The 25,314-nt window shown below is 46.6% G+C and overlaps 1 protein-coding gene across 1 annotated transcript in view; it reads left to right on the forward strand.

Annotated features, from left to right (window-relative positions):
• The window catches only part of LOC144806041 (uncharacterized), a 761,680-nt gene that overhangs the window by 322,302 nt on the left and 414,064 nt on the right, over positions 1 to 25,314 (forward strand). The gene's annotated exons all lie outside the window — the stretch shown is intronic.

Raw genomic sequence — 25,314 nt, forward strand, 5'->3', positions numbered from 1 at the left:
AAGAGGTAGTAAGCAATGTCTGTAACAGCCCAATCCTACCGATCATCAAAAGACAAGGAGAAGGAGATGAGAAAGCATAACGCTTCATTATCGACCTACGAGAGATCAACAAGATAGTTGTGCGACAGTACCCTGTAGTCTCTGACATCACCACCATCCTGACCCTAATCCCATCCACTGCCACCACGTTCACTGTAATTGATCTCAAGAAAGCCTTCTTCTCCATACCCATTCACCAAGACAGCCGCTATCTTTTCGGGTTCACCCTAAGATCCTGCTTGTATAGATTTTGTCGAGCACCCCAGGGGTACACCGAAAGCCTGAGCATCTATAACCAGGCGCTCAAGAGACAGTTAGACGCAGTTCAGTTACCAGACGGGGTGGTGTTCATACAGTATGTAGACGATATCCTTCTAGCAGCAGACACCACTCCACTTGCAGTCACAGCCACCATCCAGCTCCTACACTTTCTTGCAGAGAATGGTCACAAAGCTTCCTGAAAGAAGTTACAGTTTTGTAAACCCCAAGTGACATATCAAAGGAAGAGAGGAAACTCACACCTGACAGAATCCAGACCATTCTAGACACTCCCGTCCCTAAGAACCAGAAGCAAGTCCGCTCTCTGATAGGCCTCACCTCATTCAGTCGACAGTGGTTGCCGAACTTTAGTCTCATTGTCAAACCCCTACTTTCCCTTCTAGCCAAAGACATTCCCTTTCTACTCCCTTGGACTCCCGAATGCCAGACCGCGTTCAAAGAATTATGAGGCGCCCTTTGTTCGGCACCCGTTCTAGGAACCCCAGACTACTCCTAACCATTCTCCCTCTACACACACGAAAGAGGGGGATGTGCATTATCTGTCCTGACACAATCGATTGGTCCCAAGCAGCGCCCTTGCACTTATTTCTCAGCCACCCTTTGTTAGAAATGGGATTTCTGGTTGGCTGAGGCTTGCGCCAAAGTCAGGCAGAAACCACCATTATAAGTCAGGGCAAGGGAGTTACACGCCAAAGCTAACCCCTGCTCACCCTCTAGGTAACGTGACACGAGCATCAAGGCTAATCTTGGAGGCCATGTAGGTTAACCTCAACCACACGTGACACAGGTACCAACTCTGGGCGCAGGGCGGGGAACAAATGTACTGGAGACAATTACACAATGATACCTTTAGGAGAAGAAAATATGGAACTTCAAAAAAACAATAATCCTCAAAATGTGGTCATCTAAAATGCAGAGTTTTGTGGTGCGGCCAGTTGCCACTGCGGTACAACGCAAACACAAATCTGGATCCTCACCGCTTGCCCCCAATGTTAGAAATGGGATCTCTGGCTGGCCAAGGCTTGCGCCAAAGTCAGTCAGAGACCACCACTCTAAGTCAGGGCAAGGGAGTTACAAGCCAAAGCTAACCCCTGCTCACCCTCTATGTAACGTGACGAGAGCAGCAAGGCTAATCTTGGAGGCTATGTAGGTTAAGTGTTTGTGCGCGCACCAGGCAACAACACCCAAGGCCCACCACAAAAGAAACTCCACACAAGGTTATATGTAAAAATATGCTTTGTATTATACCAAAACACATTAGATAAAAACACACACTTTACAATGTGCCAACAGGCACGGGCAGAATTTACAGGGGATATGTACAAGACAGAGCCACCTGGACCACTGTCAGGAATAGGCACTTTTAGAACTAACACTTAGAACATAGAATATAAAATCACTGTAGCACAAATTAGAAAAATGTAGCACACAACCAGTAATCACTGGTAACAGGTAAGTACCACCTACGCAACCCTAACCACCTTAGGAAAATATTACGCAGGGAATCAGGACCTCACTAGCACCACCTGTACTAGAAAGGACAACCACCTAAGTATCACCATACATTTAGGGGTATAAGCATGAACATATTACCCATGATGCATCACAACATTCAGAGGTGTAGGGAAGGAAAACACATGATGCATAACCATACATTCAGCGGTGTAGGAGATCACAATTGCGCATAAATCACCTTAGTCACCACCTGGCCTCGCTGGGGTTAGGACGCCCTGTGTCCCAAAGTCAGGGCAGGCTGCGCAGACAGCCAAAGAAAGATGCAGGGGCCTAAACGTAGCAGCTGCCCACTAAGTGCTGGGCAGCTGGTGCAACAATGAGGGGGCCAACTTGGGAGCCTCGCAGGCTCTGCACAACTGACTGGGCCCTAAGGAGCCGCTGGTAACCTCCTGGCAAATGTGGGGCAAGTGGGAGCAGCCAGCTGCCTTCCGGGGCCGCTCTACCACGCAAAAAGGTGCCCCCTGAGTCTCTATGGGCTCTACAAACAACTGTGGCGCTTTTGAGCCTCTCGGGGCTCTGAACAAACGGTGGCGCCTGCTTTGCTGGAGTCCCCCTCCACGGGACTCAAAAAGACAATGGCCCCTTTCTCGTGGGAGCGGCCCGCTGCCAACCAGGGCCGCTCCACGCAACACAAGACTGCCTCCGCTCATGGGGGGGGGGCTCTCGGGGGACCCGCGGTCAAGAAGATGCCCCAGGCGCCCTCATGGGCTTGCAACAACTGTCCTTGCGATGGAGGGGCGGGCACCGACAACGTGCCCCGACGCCCTCCTTTTCACCGGACCCCACTCACCGCTCCGCAGACTCCTCCGGACTCCTCTGCTTCTGTGAGGGCGGCGGTCTCAGTACGCCTCAAGCGTACACTTCTCAGGAACCTGGTGCAATTCCGTATTCTTCCGGCGTACGCGTCGTACCTTGCTCGGCGCTTGCAGGTCGTGGCGGCTTTCAGCTGTGCGGTGCGGCTCCGGCCGTGAAGTGGGTGCAAGTGGCAGCGCGGCCCCTTGAACGAGCCTCCAAGCTCCGGGGCGCGCTGCTGAGGTGGCGCACTTAGTCTCCTGCCACCAGTACGGGGTGAAAAAGGCCGGGTGGGCACCGGCCAAATCAAATGAAGCGCTCCCAGGCGCTAGTAAAAAAAGATAAAACGCTCTCAGGCACTTGTGGCATATAAAAGCGCTCCCAGGTGCTTGTGGCATATAAAAGCGCTCCCTTGCGCTAGGGAAACCATGAAGCGCTCCCAGGCGCTAGGAAAACACCAGTTTAGCACAAAGGACAGCAAAAGTCCTTTCAGAGAGCAAGGAAAAGGGGGGGCGGCAAGGCTGGGCCAAGGGCCAGCTCACTGGGCCCTCCAGGCAGGAAGGCAGTCCCAAGTGGCGGTTCCTCCTGTCGCCCAGCAGCAGCAGCAGCCCCCCTCAAGTAGGATCAGGAAAAGAAGAACAAATTGTAAGGGGACACAGCCCCTTTTTATACACAGTAAACCTTTGTCTTTGTTCAGGGTGAGGGGAAAGACCAGTCGCAGCTGGTTTGTGAGCACTGTGATGGGCTCAGCCCCTCACTCTATTCACTGGTAGGGCTAGGGACATTAGACGCACCACAGGGGGCGGGGCAAGCATTGTGTGGGGAAAGCCAGCCCTATTAAGGACCCAGGTGCAATCCTCCCCAGCCATCAGCATGCTAATCTCTACACTCACCACCGGGGCAGACCCATCCAGACTCCTGGAGCCAGGCTCACCAGCCAATCACGAGCCAGCACACTCACTGCACACGCACACCCATGTGTAGCAGTGGCCCTTCCACACTAGGCACAATGACGCCACATACATCATCGCGCAGCATTTAATCACACGAGTCCGCACATACCAAACTTGCATCTGCACTCCTCACACATCAGGAACTACCAGGGACACGGGAAACATCCTTTACAACGCAACTTTTACCACGCAATGCTTTTACATCGCAACTTTTACAACGCAAACCATTACAACGCATTGCGCTGGGGGGCGCTCTAGGATAGGGAATAGATTTAATTTACTATCCAACACCTTCCCTACTATCCACGGGGACTGTAGTTGGAATAGTAAATTAAACTATTCACTATCCAGCACCCCAAAGAGCTATGCGTTGTAAAGGCATGCGTTGTAAAACTTGCGATGTAAAAGCATGCGTGGTAAAAGCATGCGTTGTAATGTCATACATCCCAGGGACACACACATTCCCCATGCATTCCTATGGGAGGGCAGGCCAACCTCACTCCACGCACTCAGAGTGCGCACGCACTTTCCACTGGGACACAGTGAAAGTGCGTAGAAACCAAAAATCACTACCACCCATTCACATTTAAAAAGCAAAAAGTTTAGGGATGAACCTGCCAGAAGGGCCAAGTCCAACACCCTTGACCCAGTAGCCAGAGCATTACCAGCGTGCCTACGCGCTGTAGCAGCTGCAGCAGTTTCGATACGACAGAGTAAGGGAATCGTACTCTCCAACCTCCTTACAGTGTTAGTACCCCATGCCGTTGACACCCTCTTGAATCAGACTAAAACCCAGCACCTGACTAATCACGATTGACAGGATACGAGTTGACCCTATTAGCACCACACATAACTCTGAAACGATGCACCACTCTGAACCCAGCTACATTGTTACCACTGCCTGAAAACGACCTTAATGTGACTCCCCTACATGACTGTGTGACCCTCACTGACGAACAGACGAAGAGTAGGGTAGACCTCCGAGACACTGCTTTCCCAGAACCTGATGGGGAACTATGGGTAGATGGCTCATGCATCAAACTCTCTGATGGCACCACCTCAGCTGCATATGCCATCACCACAGCCCGAACCATTGTCGAAACAGCCTGAATTGCCCAATGATCCGCACAGGCGGCAGAACTGATTGCCCTCACACGAGCATGTATTTTAGCAGCAGGGACGACAGTAAACATATACACGGACAGCAAGTATGCCTTCGGGGTAGTTCACCATTTTGGGCTCCTATGGAGGGAAAGAGGATTCCTGACCTCGCACGCCACACCCATCCTACATGGAGATCTAGTCTCCGCCTTGACCAAAGCAGTCCTCCTCCAGTAGCAGCTAGCAGTAATTAAATGCCAAGCACATAAGAAAGTAACAGACATTATTGGACAGGGAAATGCACTAGCTGACGTTACTGCCCGAGCCACAGCCGAAGACAGAACGACAACACGAATGTATGTGACCAGGTCACAAGCGGAGAAATGGACAGACGCTAGGACCACTTTAAGAGACATCCAACTGACGAGTACACAACACAAACTGACTGAGAGGGCACGGGTGAGACTAAAAGACGACGATGGCTGCTGGAGGACAAAAGACAAAGACAAATGGCTATTACCCGCACACATAGGATCCACTCCCATGACCGAACTGATTACTAGGGTATGGCATAATGACAAGATAGCAGATTCAGCAAAACGCCTAGTACAACAATGCATGGTATGCCTGCAACACAACCCGGGAAAAGGGACAGTAGTACCACAGGGAGGGTTTGGAGTCCCTGGCCATCCCTTTGAGCTCCTCCAAATGGATTACATTCAGTTAGAGAGGTGCCATGGTCTGAAATACGTCCTAGTTATTGTGTGGGCATTTAGCAAATGGGTGGAAGCATACCCCACTAGTGACAATACCGCCACCGCTACTGCAAAGGTGTTGCTTAAAGAATTCTTCCCCCGCTATGGCCTTTGTAGAAGTTTATGAAGCGACAATGGCCCCCACTTCGTAGCCGAAGTTATCCAACACATACTGAAAGGGTTGGGGGTAAAGCAAAAGTTCCATGCAGTTTTCCACCCCCAATCTGCAGGCTTGGTATAGAGACACAACGCCACACTGAAGTTAAAATTAGCAAAGATAGTTACCACCACTGGACCGAAATGGCCCGATGCCCTCCCACTGGCATTGCTATCAATGCGCTCCACCCCAACCAGACACCAATTGACTCCGTACGAGGTTGTCTTTGGCCGGCCTATGAACATTTGGGCGGCGCCAAAACCAACTTCCATCCACGATGTCCCGGACATTCTAATGTCCGATTACTTGCACAAATTAATGAACGAACATTCCATTCCCTTCATCCATTCACCCTTCTCTGTTCATGGGTCCTGCTTTGCCTGGTTAATGCTCCTGCAATAGAGCTACAAAGACAATACTACATCTGATGGAACGATCTAACAGTTCTACAATGAGTTCTGGCTGAACAAAACTGGAAGAACGTCTGCTCCCTTTTGCCCTCTGACCTCAAATGCAACCTTTCAAATGAACATTCCGGAAAAAGAACGAATTGAAATGCAAGTGTTCAACAACCCAGCCAGACCCACCTTCTCATATCTGCGAAAACGAACTTCCGCAACTCTGACTGCGGCCCTATCTGTGGTAAACATCTCAGGCCTTGTATGCATCGAAGGCCATGGGATGAAAATCGTGGGCCTCAGCTCCTGCTCTATAAAAAGGACTCTGAACTCCGCCGATCCACTATCATTTGTTGCATCACCTAACATGTACTTTATCTGCGGTACAAAAGCCTACACCTGGCTCCCAAAAGGCTGGGGGGGGCACATGCTACATCGCCTTTGTTCTTCCTCCAACGTAAATAGCACCATCAGGCCATCACAGAGAAAGGCGCTCCAAAGACACAGAGCAAGCAGACTCCACCGCATCACAGTTCCTCGATGCAGCAAAAGGACACATCCCTCTGTGGGGTCCGATGGAAAACAGTCGAGCCATCCGACATCTGACCCAAGCAATAGAAACAGCTTTGAACATCACAGCCGGCATCCTCACCAACAACACAGCTGAGCTGCAGGCAGTCCGCCTGGTGGCTTTACAGAACCGCCTTGTTTTAGACGTGGTACTAGCAGACCGTGGAGGAACATGCCGCATCATCGGTGCCAGCTGTTGCACCTTTGTCCCTGATAACTCACCTTCCGTCTACAAAGCAATCGAACACCTTCACAGGCTGGCATCAGAGATCCATCAAGAACAAGAAGGTTGGACACTTGGAAGCTGGTTTTGGAACATTTTGAAAGACTGGGGCTGGAAACCATTGATGATAATATTGGTGCCAGTTTTCGTACGTTGGATATTGAAGACACAAAGTCTGCACACTGGTCGGAATCGGACTGAGGATTGGACCTCCCTGATCTAGGCATCATCTTTGCCTGGCTTTATGGAACTTTACTATGACTCTGGTTATAACTGGACTACTTACTTTTGTTCAGTACGCTCTGACTGGTCTATTTGTTTTAACCTTCAACCACTAGTTTTATGCTATTTGGTTCACTGTAAATCTTTTTTTCATGAAATTTTAATTTTTGTTATTTATGTGGAATTTGATCTTGTAATTCAGTCACTGTATGTCTGATGTGGTTTTCACGAAATTCACTTTCTCACTTGGAGAAACGGCTTTGCAATGACTCGTTTTTGCCTAAATTGCGGACCCCCCGACCGCAGTACACCCAAGTTGTCCGCCACACTTTCTAAACTAGTGCCCAATCCAAAATGGCGCTCAGCTTTCGCCATGTTCCTATTGGTCCCCCGCCTTCATGTGATTCCGGTTGGTTTCCATATCGCGTGCACATTCCCCTGAGTATACGCCGTGCTGAATTTTCAAGCCTGCAAGGACTCCCATTGCGGACCTGCCAGCTACACTGCCAGGTAAGACTACGGCGAGCCTTGTTACGATCGTCTACACGATCTCCCATGAAATGCTGGTATTAATGCCCCTCATCCATTTTCTGTTTCAACAGAATTCTAAACGAGGGCATTTTCCCTGTCGGTAAGCCTCAGCAGCGTAGCACGCATGTTTTATCATTTTTAGTGTTCACTGACACCATAACACTTTTATTCCTCCCCTCACAGATTCACATGAACCTAATCTTGGAACTCTCATTGGTAAGGTTCCTTATTGTTCATCACGGCATCTGACGGTTCGGTCATTCGATCGGGTTGACTGACCTTGTTTTTTTCCCCCCCTTAGAATACAATTCGATTTCGAATTTCGGGCTGAATTCTTCTCAGCCTCAACACCCCCCCCCCGGTAAGCCATTTTTTTGTCATCAAGATCTTGACCCTTGCGCACAGTTGGTAGTCAATTCACCCCTGTTAGTACCAGCTCGCACCATCATAGTCCTCCTCCTTTGTCACAATTTAGGACATAGCCCAATTGCACAATGGCCCAATAGCGTTTCTCTTTATTTTCTGCACAGCCGGTCTGAGCCATCACTTCTCACCATCTGGACGTGGCGCCACTCGTTCTGCTCCCACCTTTCAGCACACTGCCTGTATCTAGCATGCACTTCACTCCGTTGCCGCTGACACTTTGGCATGGTATGAGTCTTGCATTGCACACGCAGTTATACCAATGATTTACTGACAAGTTTTCATTCTTTTATGTTTCCCCTCTTTTCTCCATTTTATTGTTATGGTATGGCATATTGATTCCCGTACAGTGGGGACAACTGTGAATGTTAACCCTTTAGGCAACTATTCTTTGTCCTGAGGATGAACCGACATTGTTTAAGGTTCGAAACGTCGTCGACCTAAATACACTAAATGCACAGTTGATACTAATTTTTCATGCATATGTGTATGTTTTGGATTATCTGCCTTATGATTTACAATATCCAGATGACCTGTTATTGCCTACTACTTCCTCTTGTGTTTGTGTCCCCTTAGTGTGTTAGTCGGACATCGGCTGGTGTCCCGCTTCCATCACACTCTGTGGTTTATTGTTTTGTGATCATTCCTATCAAGATAATCAATTGTCCGGCTGGACACTGTCTTAAAAATATAGTTCCATTTGGTCTATATTTATTCTCTTTTAATTTTTCCTTGTCTAAGGACCACTGTCTTCATAAATAGGCATCAGAGATCCATCAAGAACAAGAAGGTTGGACACTTGGAAGCTGGTTTTGGAACATTTTGAAAGACTGGGGCTGGAAACCATTGATGATAATATTGGTGCCAGTTTTCGTACTATGTGGTTGCTGCCTGGGGATACAATGCATACCGCCCTTATGTTCTCTTTGTATGAACTCTAAGACTTTGGACACTCAATTTGAAAATATGAAAGCACTGAATGACAGAGAGATACAGAAGATTATGGAGATAGACATAAATTGACAAGCTGGCTAGGATATGTTCAACGGGTACACTGTTGAAAATTAGATTTCGATGTGAACATTACCGGCGCCATCTTGTCTAACCTTAAGCCTCTGCAAGCACGTAAGCGGCAGCCATTTTAGACACCGTGGCCATTTCGCATATTGCCGATCACCTATGCGTCTCCCTGACCCCGCTATCATCCCCAGCACGCTGGCAATACCCAAGCACACATGCTAGAGCCATAAACTATCCTCAGTGCGACCCTGCCCCGGAGCCACTTCCTTTGTGCCCGGTCATCCCCCGCGCACGAACAGGCCACTTCGATAACCTCCTCCCCTGCACCTGGCTGTTAGATCCGATCCCAGGCCATAATCAACCCCTGCAGATACAGTTTATTGCCCCCATACAGTAAGATCTCGCCTCCCATCAAGGGGGCCGGAATTAATCAATGAGATCCGACTGATTGCGCATATACTTCAGCTCCTGCCGGAATACCCAGCTGCGCGATAGCAATCACCTGCTGAGATTGGGGTGGGGGACATTTGCTGTTGGGTATGTGTGGGAACGGGCCTGAAGCGGGGATTCCAAAGATGTTTTACAATGCATTAAAGTAATGTCAGGAATGTGTTACCCTGCAATAAAGAGTTGCAAATGTGTATAAAAGGCCAGGCCACAGAGATGCAGTTAGAGCACCTCGAGAAGACATTCTGCTTGTCCGATTTGACGTGTTCTCCTCTGGAGAAATAAACCCGTTCCTTGCTTTCCAGTTTACCAGCGCCCGCCTCTTTATTTGATAGTTAACCGAGTGAATTAGAGGCGACTAACGCCAAGCAGTGCTCGATGATAACTAGGGAAAATCTGCTTATTCAACAACCCCACTGTCAGACATATTGAATGCAAACTTTGACTCCCTATAATGGAAGCATGGATCATGGGGCCTTATCTGGACTGTGGGGGAGGAGGAGGTTCCTCAATGACTTCAACTAAAATCAAGGCCTGCTCTACACATACCTTCTTATCCAGAACAAATAGCACTCTTCGGACTAGTCAGTCCATGACGTTAAAAGTAAATGTACCGGCAGGATGGCTGACACATGGGCCTGATGTATGAATTGGCCACAAGTCACACGAGGGCTCTGGCCCTCTCACACATGTTCACACTCTCGGCCATCTTAACTGTACATCTCCACTCACTCTCTGGGGATGCATTGTCCCAGGGGTGCTCCCTCGGCGGGCTGTAAAGGTGTGTGGAGTACAGGACAATTGGTGAGATGCAGACATATAACACATCAATACACACACACACAAAGCATCATATACATCATTGACAAGGGATACCTGACAGTGAATGGAATGGCCACAGAAATATAGCGGACTCTGTTGCATGGTGTCATTACACAAAGAGCTGAGGTGAGCTTGTTATGTATCATTTTAGGACCCTGGTGTAATTTTTCCGATTCATGCCCTTATATAGGTATAAATCATCATATCCTTATATATAGGCATAGAAATCCTAACCATATTTAGACATAGCCTATGCAGTCCATATACGGCATGGCTACTTCCACTAGTTCCGAAAATCCACAACGATTTCTTGCTTGAATATTAATTTCTCCAAGAACTCATGGAGTTTTCAAAGAACTGCGAGTTCTTATTGATGTTATTATGTCCAACCTTACGTCAAACACGGCACCTTCAAGGTATAAATATGCACACACTTGACATAGCAAACACACGGTGGTCGGGAGCAGTTCGACTATCTACTTGCCCGAAGCAGCTTGCCACAACAAGTGCCGAAGGAAGCCGACCCTCCAGCAGACGCACTGAGAAAGACGCTGTCTTCTCTTGCAGAGAAATCCAGCTCCAGTGTTTCCAAGCTACCCTTGCGGGTTTTTGGGAAATCGAGTCCTGAGAAAGAGATACCAGACCTCTTCATTCTAAAACCAAGGTACGGAGCTGATTAGAAACCCTAAGAGAAATCTTGAACAGATTACTGGCAGAAAATACTAAATCTTTACTACACAACACTTACTTCTTCCCTCGTACTAGACTTAGGTTAGGTATACCGGGGAAGGCGTATTTTAGACAAGCACCAGTGGAGTAAACAGCCATATTTGGCTTGGAATCACTCTGTTGGCTTTTCCCGAACACAGGGCTCCCATCGTCTCAGGCATTCCTGCATGTAGTGGAAGATAGACTTGGGATCTCCCCAGCGTTCCATATAAAGTCTTCAGCGATGGCCATGTCATTTGGTTCAAAGGATCCCTCCACCGGCCAGGGTCTATCATACTGCCCTCCCATTAGGTCCAGCAGGCTAGCAGGTGGCAAAATGGTTCCAAAAAGACCTTGCCTTCTTCTCTAGACACTTTCTCTCTAGGGATAAACTTGATAGACCGGCGCTCTAGTCTATTAGTGTGATATTAGTTCTGATTCACTGGAGGACAATACATTTTTACTACTCCTATTTGGCAATCTATTGCTGTTTACAATCAAGTCCCTTGTAGCATACATTGACTTCAAACGTTTGATGCCCAAGCCTACAAGGGTTTATTGGGTTCCCTTGTTCATATCTTGAGCATACCCTGAGGCAGTTTACCCTGTGGCTCACGTCGGACTCTGGAAGGCTGGGACCCCCCTAGCGGTGGTATCGCTATCTAGAACTGCTTTGAGCCTCCCAGTTACCTTCAAGAGCTCTACTGGATGGTTTGAGGTTTATGATATCCGAGCGGCTGGGGCATGTTGGGTTGTGTACCATGGATGGGGGATGAACTTCGGGGAATTCTAGCACCGAACTAGGATAAGGGTTGAATTGCCTGGGTTAGCTGATCTGGCAACCTCCCAGCCCTAGGTCTAGAGCAGAGGTCTTCAAACTTTTTTGCTCTGAGCCCCCCTAAGCAAAATGTTTTGAAGTTGCCCCCCCCCCTCCAAAACTATATGGCAAAGAGGGGGAGTGATGAACATAGGGGGCTTATGTGTTCATTTCAGGATTGCTTTTCTGTAGCTTGTAATCCACACTAAATGTGCGACTTGTAAAAATGCAACAGCATCAAACAGGAATGAAATTGACACAAAACACTACTGCCCATAATTGGGGTGCTGTGGGCCTCAATGCACTCCATATGCCACACTAATGAGGGCTGTAGCCCTGAGAAGCAGGCAATCTCCTCTTCTTTCACTCCTTCCACACCAAGTCTGACTGTCACTTCAATCTCGAAACAAGCCCGGTCTCTTTCTGAAAGAAAATGACCTACTGCATGCTGCCCACCTTTTTTGCTCAAAGGGCACCATCTGTCCTAATGCTAACAAAGAAAACGAGCCCCCGTGCACCCTTTTTATTGTAAAACATTCAAATGTGTGATGCAGTGGACACATGGGCAAAAAGTGTCACTGCACCGGTTTCACTAATGATAGGTACAGTTAACAACATAGGCTCCCATCTCGCACCATCCCTCTTCCTCCCATCTCTGTGCATCCCTCTCATCTCTTTGATGTCCAAATCAAGGTGTCTCCTCTCCACTAATGTTTCCTCTCCCTTAGGTTCATTGCTCCAAGGCTTCAAAGAAGCACTGGCACAGCAATCATGCCCTGGCTCTCTAATGTAACGGCTACACCAATAATACCCACAGCTTCAGGCTGTCCACTGTGCCCATTCAACAGGGCCATTACTTCTAGGCCAGATGCCCAAACAGGTTTTCTGCCACTTTGTGTAAAAACATCAACAACAAAAAAGCACATTTACTCCTCCCACCTCCCCTGTTGCTTGGACCCTGTTCTCTGCTCAAAGATAGTGGCTTGAGCCCTAATGCTAGTGAGCAAAATGCACCAGTGTTTTTAATAGTAAGACTGCCATAACTGGGTTCCCTCACAGTGGTTGGGAGAGGTGGTCCTGTGAAACAGATAGGAGAGAACTAAAGAAGAAGCATGCCTTCTCACCAAGGTGCCTGGGACTTGAAAGAAATGGAAATGTGTTCAGTGGTTAGTCACCAAATATAAAGGCTGCTTTGGAGTCACTGTAGCTTTTGATTAAAGGAGTCAATCAGCTACATGGTACAAACATGTATTCTTTTTGAGAGGTAATATGTGTGTCCATTAAAAGGAGCGCACATTTTGTAATGGACAAATAAAAATAGATTTACATTTGAAATATTGTTTTAATGCTTATCACTGAAATGTGTCTTTTAAAAGCACTTGTTTTTCTATAAACAGTGTTATGCAGCAGCCTGTTTTATACAGGGTAACAACATTTTTAAATGATGGCATTCATAGTGCTTTCCTTCACAGACTGGGGCCTCGCAGCGCTATAAACAAGTCACCATTCCTCATTGCACCAATCAGGATGTAATTCTGTGACTCTCTGCCTGGTCACACACAAAGCCATCTGCAGTGATCATAATAGCCAACTGAGGTTTCATAAGGAAAAAATTTCAATTTTCCCCTTGATTAGTTTAACTTGCATTTATTTTGTATTTGAGGTGTGGGCATGGTTTTACCCAAAGGTTAACGAAAAACAATAAAATAGCTCTGAAAGTCCTGCACTGATCAATCAAAAGGAGGTCTGAGAGCCTAAGGTGCATCAGAGGATCAACCATGTATTGCCATTCATGTTTAAAGGGCATGAAATATCTGGTTCATTTTGGTTCTTTAATTGTTTGACGTCCATGACATCACAGGACCAACACCCAAGCATGCATAGCATATATGTACATTAGTAGAAGGGGAGTATTAAATAGTAGTGATTTCTAAAAATAGTAACAGTGCAAGAACAGGAAATTCTACAGCCTGAAGTCTGTTGAATTTCAACCCAGTGTTTTCTCGCTCTCTCTCTTCCCCTCTTTGTAACTTTCTTGTGGTCTTGCATTTCCTCTAGATTTTTGATGCCCTCCTGGATCGCTCTTTCTAGAAACATTTCCGGTCTCTCTCTCTCTCGTTCTCATTCTCTTGTTCTCTTTCACACCTCTTCCTTCTGAGTTCCTCCTCTACTCATCCTCCTGCAACCACATAGCACTTCCTCTCCGTTTTTAATCCCGACTTATCCATGGGCCTATTCTGCCTTCTTTCTTTAGCTCCACCAAAGATTCTTTCCTCCTCTGACTCTTCTCATCCCCTCACTATCAACATCCTTAGCATCTTCTTCACTTTTCCTACCTCCACCACAGTCCCTTGTACTCATCTCCCCTCTTACTTTTCTCCCCCTCACTTCCCCATTGCGAAATTATTTTCCTCTCTTCATCATATTCTCCCTCAGACCTCACCACTTTGGCCTAGTGGGCCTTCGGCAAAAAACCCTAGGAGAAGGTTTCTCCAAGGTGAGCTGCATGTGATATTTGCATAGAACAGACGTCTCACAAAAGTCGAATTTTGGAGAGGCCAACTTGAGTGGAAGCATGTTGCCAGATGACCACCATCCTCCCTGCCAGCAGTTGGGTCTATAATCAAAGCTAGTAGTACAGCCACAATATGATGTGGTACATTGCCCCACTCCACCTTCCAAACATGAAATGTTACTTCAATGGCAGTCGCAGCATTGCACCTTCCAAAAGACACACTAAACAGCCAGAGTATAAGTGCCATTTATGCATGTTTTTCTCACACACAAAACATATACATCATTGGCATAAACAATAGACGTTTACCTGAAAATGAGTAGATACAGCATGGGCAGCAGAAAGAGGAACCTAGGGCCCCGGCTGACACCGGAATTGTCTGAAGGCTGGTGAGAGGAGCACAGTTATGCCATGAGGATCACTCCAGACAGAAACGGGCACATTAGCCTTGGCCCTGCTTCAATAGGAATAGTCCTGCTCAAATTGAGAGCCAGAGCCCTCAGAACAAGCGCACAAACAGCTCTAACCCTGTTGTGGCTTATTTTCCCTGGTCAGTCGGGGGATTGAGTCCTATGATGGAGTGAGCACAGGGCCATAGTCTAGGCTCTTACAGCATGGCGCTGAAGAAAGCGCAAAAGGAATTGGTGAAAAGCTTGAATGACTCTCTACCACTGGTAACAGCTTGAGGCTGCATTCCCATCCATCATTTTTTTGCTCATCACCCCATCTCTGACAGGAACCAGCCATGCTCCAATATTTGCATCACTGTGAATAACATGTTCTAACCTTAACTCAGTGATATCCACTTAATCACCTGTGAAAGGTGAAAGGTAGGACAGCCCTGCTAGAATCCAAACCTGTTCAGGTTGCTCATAGATATCTGTAGATGGCACATACATGGCATATATACCTACCTACATACACCCAGCTGTGTATATTGAGCAGCAAGCAGGTTTATATATGGAAGGTTTATTTTTGTATTTGAAGTCAAAACATAAATGAATTCGTAAACTAGGGAGGCAAGATGGCGACCGCTTCGCTAGCGGTGTGAGCTGCTCTCTCCCCCTGCTCCCGACTTGAAGGAGAATGGATTGGCAGCGGGAATAGGAGGATTATATTCGGCTTTACCCGTCACCTGAAGAAGGAACAGCGACGGATTATTCATCATTACTCACATTTCCTGACTTCTTGCCGTACCGTACCGCTGACTAACTGAATCACTGCACTTGTCGGTTTCTCCGGCTCCCCGGCCCCTCAAGCCGTTGGGCTCTCGGCTCCCGCCCAGGAGTTTTCTTTATCCAGCGCCAGGATTTTGGCTCGGCTTTAGGAGTTTGGAGTGTGATCGGATGCAGCTGCTGCTTTTACTCTACTCCCGGCGGTTTTCTCCGCACGCTCACCTATACCGGCAACTCTTCTCTTGGCGTCCTGGTCAGTCTTCGTCCGGCGTATTTCAGCACGTTACGGAAATGCCCCCAAAGAATGCTAATGTCCAGCCAAAGGCTCCTAATACTAGGAGCTGCAAACTGAAATCTGTGGCGGCACCGGACACAAATGGAGCTGAAGAGATTGCTAACGTTGGCTCATCCCGGGGTGTCCAAAAAACCGGTGAGTCTGCTGTTTCATTAACAAAAACTAAAGGTAAAGCACAAACGTTGCCTGCTCTCTTTGAAAAACAGGCAGCAAAAAATGTTTCACTGCAATGCTCACCTGTAACTTTGTCAGCGACCTTTCAGTCCTCTGTCGAAATTTCCCCTCAAACTACCCAGCCTATTGTGGTAGTATCACCAATCTCAGAGAATATAGAAACACCAGCTGGGCATTTTCAACTATCTGAGGAGACCAGGGGTGATGAACTTGGAATTGAGACGGAACATACAATCGAACTGGATCTGATGAAGCAAAGCTTCGCATATTTTGCGGCTTGCCGAAATCAAGAACCTCATTTATGTGTAATAAGGTAACCCGTGTATGTTTTACTAACGTTTATATTTAGTTTAAGTAAAGTTCCCGAAGCTTGCCTATGTGTATTTCTAATGAATTAATCCGTGTCCTTTTAAAATGGCCGTCGCTTGTATTTTAGTTACTGCGCATGCGTCAGCCACACTCACGTGTCCTGACGCGTCTGCAGAAGTGGAGGGAAAGTTATGCGCATGCGTAATTCATAGCTGTGCTTATCATGTGGTACTGCTCGTGCCACTGCTCTTGTGTCCGTCTCAATGTAGCTAACATTTAAATGCATAAGTTTATTTCTTGATGATGAGTTAAAAGTACAAACCCTGTGATGTGTTTTCCTAATGACATTATTATGTATTAATTTGTTTTCGCTTACTTTTCATGTACCGCGGGAAATGGGGGTCTGAGTGAGAGGAGAGCCATATTGGAGGTCCCTTCTGCGCCTGTGCGACATTCGGCAGCACGAGGGACCTTGGCTGATGGAACATAGCCAGCTGGCAGTGATGGGCGAGATGCTCCTGAGAAAGTCACCTCTGCCCTGCGAGAACAGCGAATGTGGCTCCTTATGTGAAACATTGTAATATTGCGCTACTGTTAGCTCATGGGAACCCCAAATCTGCTAGGCGGTACCCAAATATGTTAATGAAGGCTTCAATTCGCGTATTGTGATTGGTGTGTTACCCAAACCCTACCTTAGGACCAATCGAAATTGAGGGATTCTGACACTTTGCAACATTGGGGGGTGGTACACTGTCTCCAAACTGTATATCTACCCTGGGTTCACCTAGTGAACCGTCCGACTTGTCTGGTTTAGCTGACCTGTCACTGACCCAACGCACTCAATAGGTGACTGAAGATACAGAGAGCTGCGGAGCACTCTGTCCGAATTTGACTATAGACTAAGGTTCTACTGAACCTTAAAGTGCTGGCAAGGCACTTAGCTGGGAGTTCGCTGACCCAATCGGGGTCTTGATCGATAGCTGCAGAGCGGGTGGAGCGCAGGCGTTGCTTCCGAACTGTGGGTTCCGGTCCTATCCTGAAGAGGGTCCTATCCTGAAGAGGGTCCTGTCCTGAGGGTTTGCTGTCTTGTCCTGAGGGTCCTGTCCTGATTCCTTTTCCGAGGGTATCCTGTCCTGTCCTGGGTGTCCATTCTGCACCTGCTGTCCTTTGAGGGGTATCCTTCCTTGAGGGTTTCCTGTCCTTAACTGACCCGTGGCCAGGGTTTGGTTTCCACACCTTTTCTAGGTAAATATTACTCTGAACCTCTTGAAATTCTTGCACCTTCTGAATTTCTAACTTTTGCTTAAATAAAGTTCAACATTGCATATGTTATATTTCCATGCCTTTCCGCAACTATTGAACAGTCATTTATAATTTTGCAAAGTTATTCCTATGTCTTCTCATTTGTTAGAAATTATATTTTGCATAGCAGTGTGTCATTTTCTGATATGGTCTAGAACTTCGTTGCCTAGGTTGTTCAAAGGCCCCTTCACCTTAAGTGAAGCGTGTTATTCATTATAAGCTCTTCTATAGTCACACACACTTAGTCTATCCCTGTTTAGATAATACTGACTTACATAGTATTTTCTCGCTACATTTTATTTAGTACTTTGATGATTACTCTGTCATTATTTCTTCATGTTTATGTAATTTACGTTATCTTGGTTATTGATTGCCTTATTTTACTGTACCTCATGCAAGAAAATATTGAACTTTAGATAAACATTTTAAAACTTCCAGTTGTCCGTGGTCATTTAAATAGTATTTGAATGTTATTGGTTGGGTTTGTATTTTGCTGCCTTTCCTTTACAGCTAGCTCCCTGATTCATTGTGGTCATTAGGCACCCGCATCGGTGGATGGTAAGTCGGGTGCACCGAAAATTGGTAGCAGGGAACACACACACACTAACCTGATGGAGCTCGTGAAGTCACCTGATCGATGTATATGGTGATTTGAAAGTATATGGGCCCTGAAGCCGGAAACGGCGAAAACTGTTGGTCGGGTGGCCTCGCGCGCTCTATCAGTTTTCTGGTAGCAGAGGATGGTTAGGGACTAGTTAAAGGTTAGGTAGAATTAGTTAGACTAGGTAAGTCGGAAGCTGCTAGTACATTAATGCTGCTATAAGAACGGCTGTTCTGAGGGAACTGATCACTCTCTTGTGAATACGCTGCTGAAATTCATGAATTACTGTATTGTTATTATTCTTGTTCTTATATTGTTATATGTACTAATCCATGCAATTGTCAACCGTCTTGTTTCTTGTTGTTCGAACTCCCCGGGGAATTGAAAGGGCAAGTGGTGAATAGAATCCATTGTCCTGAGGTCACAGGTTCGAGGAAAGTTAGGTGCAGGTTAGGATAACCGGGAAGCACTAACTAGGGTTTTCTGAATACATGTGTGAATAAATGACAGTAACGGGGTTCATTGGCAAAATTCCCATAGTGGCGTAACCTAGTAAGGGTCACATCGGAAGAGTAGCAGGTTCCTCGGAGCTAGCGTGAAAGCAGAGGGGTCCGCTGAGAAACCTTAAAACTCGGAATATATCCCGGAAAGAAGTGGATGAGTTTAGGGGAATAACAGGTTCACCGATGCTAGAGTGAAGGGTAGGCGGAAGAGATCTGCCCGCAGCGAGTGAAAAGTAAATGGAAGTAGTTTACTTGCAGTAATAGAATTCTTTCTCTGTCTAGACACTTGAGCACTGTGGCGAATGTGTATTTGTTGTAAAATAACCAAGCACTGAGCACTAAAAAAAAAAAAAAAAAAAAAAAAGAAAGTTTCCGTTACCTTGTGAAAGGAGGGAGTCAGTCGCGAAGCGCCTCTGACGTCACTCTGTGCCGCGCTGGGATTGGTAGACGCAGCGGGCGGGTAGTGGAGCTGAAATTGTAAAGGAGGGGTGAGCGCCGGAGCGTGGGAACTGTCTCACGAAGGGGCCGCGTACCCATTGGCGGAGCTTATTTTGTGTCGCGCACCCATTGGTTGCACGAATTTTCTGAAGCACGTTCTGATTGGAGGTAGTTTGTAAACAAAGTTAGCGCAGAAGTCGTATGTGGCACTCGCGGACTACAGAGACTCGACCTGATCCAAGGCATCTAGGGTTTGAAAGGGATCAGTGGAAGGCTAATAGATACGATATTATGTACGGAACCAAGAGAAAAATGTCCCTTGTAAGTAAGGTGAAAAATTATTTCAAAACGGACAAACCGATTAAATCTAGGGAGGGTGTTCTTGTCCCAGCACCCAATACTCCCGCCTCATTCATGATGTTTGACCGAGGGTACAATACCTGTGTGTGGCTGGAGAATTGGGTGAAGTATACAAAGGATGACGGAGTATTGGCGTTTCCGTTAGATGGTACTTTCAATGGTAGGATCTTATTTAATTTAAGAACCCGAATGAATGAGCTGCATCCCAGACCAAGACTAACGCAGTATGAGGCATTAGAGGAATGGGAGATTGAGGCTTTTGAAAGAGAAAGACCCCGAATGGACAAGGGTTTGACCAAGTGGTACCCTAGACAGAAACAGGAGTCCAGGGATAAAAGGATGAAACAGTGGAGACAGAGCATGATTGTTGAAGGTCTGTTTCCCATGATGCCGGCATGTCATAACATTGGAACGGGTGAGAAAAGTACTGAAAAATGTAAGCATTGGGGGGCCCTGGGGGATTCAGATGATGAACTAATAGATGACATCTGTACCAGAAGTCCGCCACCTTACAATGAGGGAACCCGACCTTCCAGTGTAGGAGATGTTCCCCGACGCCACTTCTTAAAGGAAGAAGACAGGTCCCTGGGACTGGGAGGGGGTGGTCAAGTATTACCCTATCCTGAGAAACCCGAACTGGCGGAAACAAGGGATATATATCCCAAAGTGCCCGCAAGTCAGGAAGAAAAATATCCACGTACGAAAACTTTGTTCCCCAGACCCTTGTATGAAAGCGAAGAGAAACCCTCGAATTCGGGACTGCCTTTTGTTCAACCTCCATATGGGGAAGAGCGCAGGTCCTTTAATACTGGAACTTTATTCCAGAAACCAAATTATGGGGGAGGACCAAGTGAAACGCATCCTACTGCCCCGAGTTTTACTCCTCCATTGACCCCCCAGATATTACATGACTCAACTCTAAGAAGGGTACTAGTGGAAAAGGAGCAAGAGGCTCTAGCTAGACAAAGGACAGAAATAATTCAGAAAATTTCTCAGATAAATACCAGTCCTGAGGCATTGACTATTCCAGTAACTATTGGGCCGGTGGTCCCGTTATACGGAAATGGTCAGGGAAATCCGATTACTCCAGTTATGACCCCAGTTATGGCAACCCCGAGACAGGAACCGATCATTATAGATGATCAGTCCAGTGAGTGCGAGTCTGAAGTTGCGTTTTTGGAATTGCCAAACAAACAGACTGGAAAGGGAACACAGCAGAGGTATAACCCTTTTAATACAAAAGAAATTAAATTAGAGACAGCAACAGGTACTAGAAATGTCTCTCTGGTAACTCCGGATGAAATTGAGAGTTGGAGTCGTGAATTAGAGAAGCAGACTCCGCAAACAAAGCCTTTAGACCTCTACAAGCTGAGGGTTGAAATAGAAGAATTAATGGCAGGAAATGTGGGGTTGGATCGATTGAATACCTACTCTGAGGAAGAATTGTCGTTCATATGTAAAAGCTTTACGAGGAACACCAGAGTGCTCCACGAAAAACTGACCGAAACAGCAGTTAGTATGGGGGTAGATATCTCAAAATCCAAGCCCTTACAGAAACCGTACAGAGCAGACTTCTCAGACAAAGATATAGAACACTTGAATGTGGCAGGGAAGAAGTTGCAGATTAAAGAATTAATGGGGGTACTGCAGAAATGGGGAGATGTGGAAAGATGGAGAAGCAGGTGGGCGAAAAAGAGGGAAGAGGTTTGCTCCCGACAAGTGACTCCCGAGTTTGCTTTAAGAGAGGTAGAAAAACCTGAGCAGTTATGCCCCATGCGCGAAGTTCCAGGAGGGAAATATGTGCATGTTCCTTGGTCTAGGCAGGATATTGTGTCCTTCACGAACGATTTTCCAAAATTACGAGAGAAACCAGTTGACTGGTACCGGCAAGTGGAGAGGTTCGTGAAGGTACAGAAATGTCTGTGGAAAGACCTGGATGGGTTTTTCGACATTGTGGTTCCAGTAGATTTATGGACCCAGTGTAAAATAAACATAGATTGGCCCAGTGAAGAGTATCCCAGAAACAAGGAAACAGGGGAGCCATCAAAGGAAGTCATGCGAAAATATGAGCAGGTAATTCAACACTTGAAAGAAAAGGTGCCCGCTAAGGAAACTGATTGGACAAAAATAGATAGAACAACACAGGAAAGGGACGAGACAGTGCACTCTTTCTATGAGAGGTTATTGCAGGTATTTAAAACATACAGTGGTATTGACAACATCGACCTGAAGGATATGACGCACTTTATTTACAGGTTTGTAAATGGTTTAAGACCTGAAATTTGTCAGTGGATAAAAGACAATAAAATCTGTTGGCATACTAAGAAAATGGATGAGGTCCTGCGGTACGCTAAGTACTGCGAGGACGAGATGGCAGAAAAGAAAAAGGCCCTTAAGGAGAAGGTTATGTGGGCTCAGGTGAAGCTCGCAGAACAACAGGAAAAACAATTGAGTAACATGGTTAAAAATGCTGAGAACAAAAGTCCTGGGGGAGGGGGTGGAGGAAAGCCCCGGCCCAAATTTAGCAGGGAAGAGGCTATGAAAAAATTTCCCTGCCATCAGTGCGGCGAAATTGGACACTGGCGAAACGAGTGTCCCCAATTAGTCGATGTTAATGAGAAAACTCCTGATTTAATTCCACAGACGCAGAAAGAAAGACCAAGAAAGACTCAACCCCAGGTAAAAACAGTTCAGGTGCCTCGAGCACCCAAGCAGGTATACAGGGGAAGACAGGCAGAAAATGAAGAGATAGAGGTTTGGGAAAGCGGGGAGAACAGAAATACAGCAACTTCGCAGTATCTGCTGAATGATACCTTCCTTTGTAATGATCAGGACTGACGGGGCCTGAGAGGGGAGGACGAGGAGTGCGTACTTGGCGCTTCCTTGCCGGTAGACCAGTCTGGACCATATATTGAAGGAAAGGTTGACGGAAATGATGTCACCTTTCTGTTGGACACTGGCGCTACCCGTTCTACTGTAAGAACAGTGGACGTTCCAAACCTACCCCTCTCGGGAGAAAATATCCAAGTAGTAGGTGTATCTAATCAATTGATTAGTACTCCTGTTACCGAACCAATGGAGATTTCAATTGGAAATTTTAAACAGATGCATAGATTTGTCGTCTGTGACACCAGTCCAGTAAATTTACTGGGACGTGATTTGCTGTGCAAAATGAACTGTACCATCTTTTGCACACCAAAAGGTGTTGAAATACAGACCCCAGATGAAGACGGCATTTATAAATTATTGTTGCTTAGACCTGACTCAGAAATTAAAAGATTGACCCTGCAGGACTTGCCCCAAGAACTACAGGAAGCCGTAAAGCCAGAGGTGTGGGATTTCACTGGAAAGGATGTGGGGTTGATGAAAGATGTGGACCCCATACAAATAGCCATCAAGGACAATGCAGTATATCCTAACACTAGGCCCTACCGAATGAATGCTGAAGTGAAAGCAGGTGTCACTCTGGAAATACAAAAATTATTGGAAGGAAACATCATACAGGAAGTGATGAGCAGCCCATGCAACTCACCGATTATGGGCATCAAAAAGCCTAGTGGCAAGTATAGGATAGTGCAGGACCTGAGAAAGGTTAACAAAATTGTAGTTCCTTGCTGCCCTATTGTCCCGAACCCTGCAGTAATTCTGTACCAGATTCCTTGGGATGCTGAGTGGTTCACTGTGATTGATTTGTGTCATGCATTCTTTTCGATACCCCTGCACCCCGACAGCAAATTTCTTTTCTCATTTGCTTTCGAGGGTCACGTGTATTGTTGGAACAGGGTCCCTCAAGGGTATACAGAGAGTCCCTCTATCTTTAATCAGATCTTGAAAAAATGTCTAGAGACTTTGATCTTACCTGGGAACTCTGTATTAGTGCAGTACATAGACGACCTTCTATTGGCGTCTAAAAGTCACAGGGACTGTGTAGTTGACACCATTGCCCTCCTAAATCACCTGTGTGAGAAAGGGCATAAAGTGGCCCCTGACAAACTACAGTTCTGTGCAAAATCAGTGAAATATCTAGGACACCAGATAGAAAAGGGTGTCAGAAAAGTCACTTCAGAAAGAGTGGGAATAATTCAAAAAATGCAGTTGCCCCGTACTCAAAAAGATGTCAGAATGTTCCTGGGTGTATTAGGGTACTGCAGGCAGTGGATTCTGGGATTTGCAGCCTTAGCCAGGCCCTTGATAAAAATGACCACGAGAGGAATGCCAGATGTTGTACAGTGGGACGATGAAAGTCTAATGGCTTTCACAAGATTGAAAAACTGTCTGTGTACAGCCCCTGCGTTGGGAATGCCAGATTATTCCAAAGAGTTTGCCCTTTTCTGTGACACTCGCGATAATTGCGCATTGTCTGTCCTGACTCAAGAACATGGCACGACCAGAAGGCCTGTGGCCTATTTCTCTGCCACACTGGACCCAGTAGCTGCTGCATTACCAGGCTGTCTGAAAGCAGTAGCTGCTACCTGTGCAAGTTTGGAGCAGAGTGAGTCCATTGTCATGGGACATCCTGTGACCGTGTATGTTTCACATGGAGTGGTAATTCTATTGACCAGAACTAAAACACAGTATCTCACCCCTAGTCGGCTGACTAAATACGAGAGGATTCTTGTGGGTGCAGCAAATGTGAGCATTGTTAGGTGCGGTATTCTGAACCCTGCCACCTTACTCCCCGACCCCTTGGAAATGGAAGGTGGGGATGAAGATGAACATGATTGTATTGATCTGACAGAGTTCAGTACCAAGCCACGCCCAGACATAAAAGAAGTACCATTGCCTGAGCATGATAAAGAACTATTTGTGGATGGTTCCTGCCTAAGACATGAATTAGGAGGCTTGAGTGCTGCTTATGCAGTAGTGTCTTTCACAAAAATTGAACAAGCAGGTTACCTATATAACATCAAGTCTGCACAAGTAGCCGAATTGATAGCCATGATAATGGCTTGCAAAATTGGGAAGGACTTACGCATAACAGTGTATACTGACAGTCAGTACTGTTATGGCGTTGTGCATGACTTTGGCCAATTATGGCTGCAGAGGGAATTCATGACTTCCTCAGGTACTCCCATTCGGAATGCAAAAGTTGTTCATGACCTTTTAGAGGCCATCCAGTTGCCCAAAGAACTGGCAGTGGTAAAATGTACTGCTCATCAAAGGAGCATGGACAGAGTATCAATGGGAAACGATTATGCTGATCGAGTGGCTCAATGGTGTGCCAAAGATCGGTATATTGTAAATCCAAAACGAGGGGGGCCAGGAACCAGCTGCCAGCTTCAGGTGTTTGAGGAAGTGCCTACATGGGATGAGGTGAGAGAGTGGCAGGAGTCGGCTCCTTGGCAAGAAAGAGAGAAATGGAAGGAGGATGGCTGTAGACCGAGACGTGTGGATGGTGTGATTTTGGGCCCAACTGGTATGCCTGTGTTACCCCGACACTTGCTTGGCACAATGGCAAGATTGATACATGAAGGATCACACATTGGTAGGGATGCCATGATTCTGGTATTTCAACAGACTTGGTACAGCAAGAAGTTCAGGAAGGTAGCAGAGTCCCTCTGCCAGAGGTGCCTGTCATGTCAACAGATGAACCCAGGCAAAAGGACAATGGTTGAGCTGAGCAAGATTGGGAGATCAGGGGGTCCCTTTATAAAGATACAGATTGATTTCATCACCATGCCCCGTTGTGAAGGGAAACGATATGTCCTTGTCATTGTTTGCGTATTTTCAAAATGGGTAGAAGCTTACCCTACTCCTCAAAGTGACGCACTGACAGTAGCGAAGTGTTTACTAAAAGAACTGATACCTAGGTTCGGAATACCATGCATTATTGAATCAGATAAGGGTGGACATTTCCAGAATGACATACT

The sequence above is a fragment of the Lissotriton helveticus genome (genome assembly GCF_964261635.1).
Source record: "Lissotriton helveticus chromosome 1_1 unlocalized genomic scaffold, aLisHel1.1 SUPER_1_unloc_40, whole genome shotgun sequence".
NCBI lineage: Eukaryota > Metazoa > Chordata > Amphibia > Caudata > Salamandridae > Lissotriton > Lissotriton helveticus.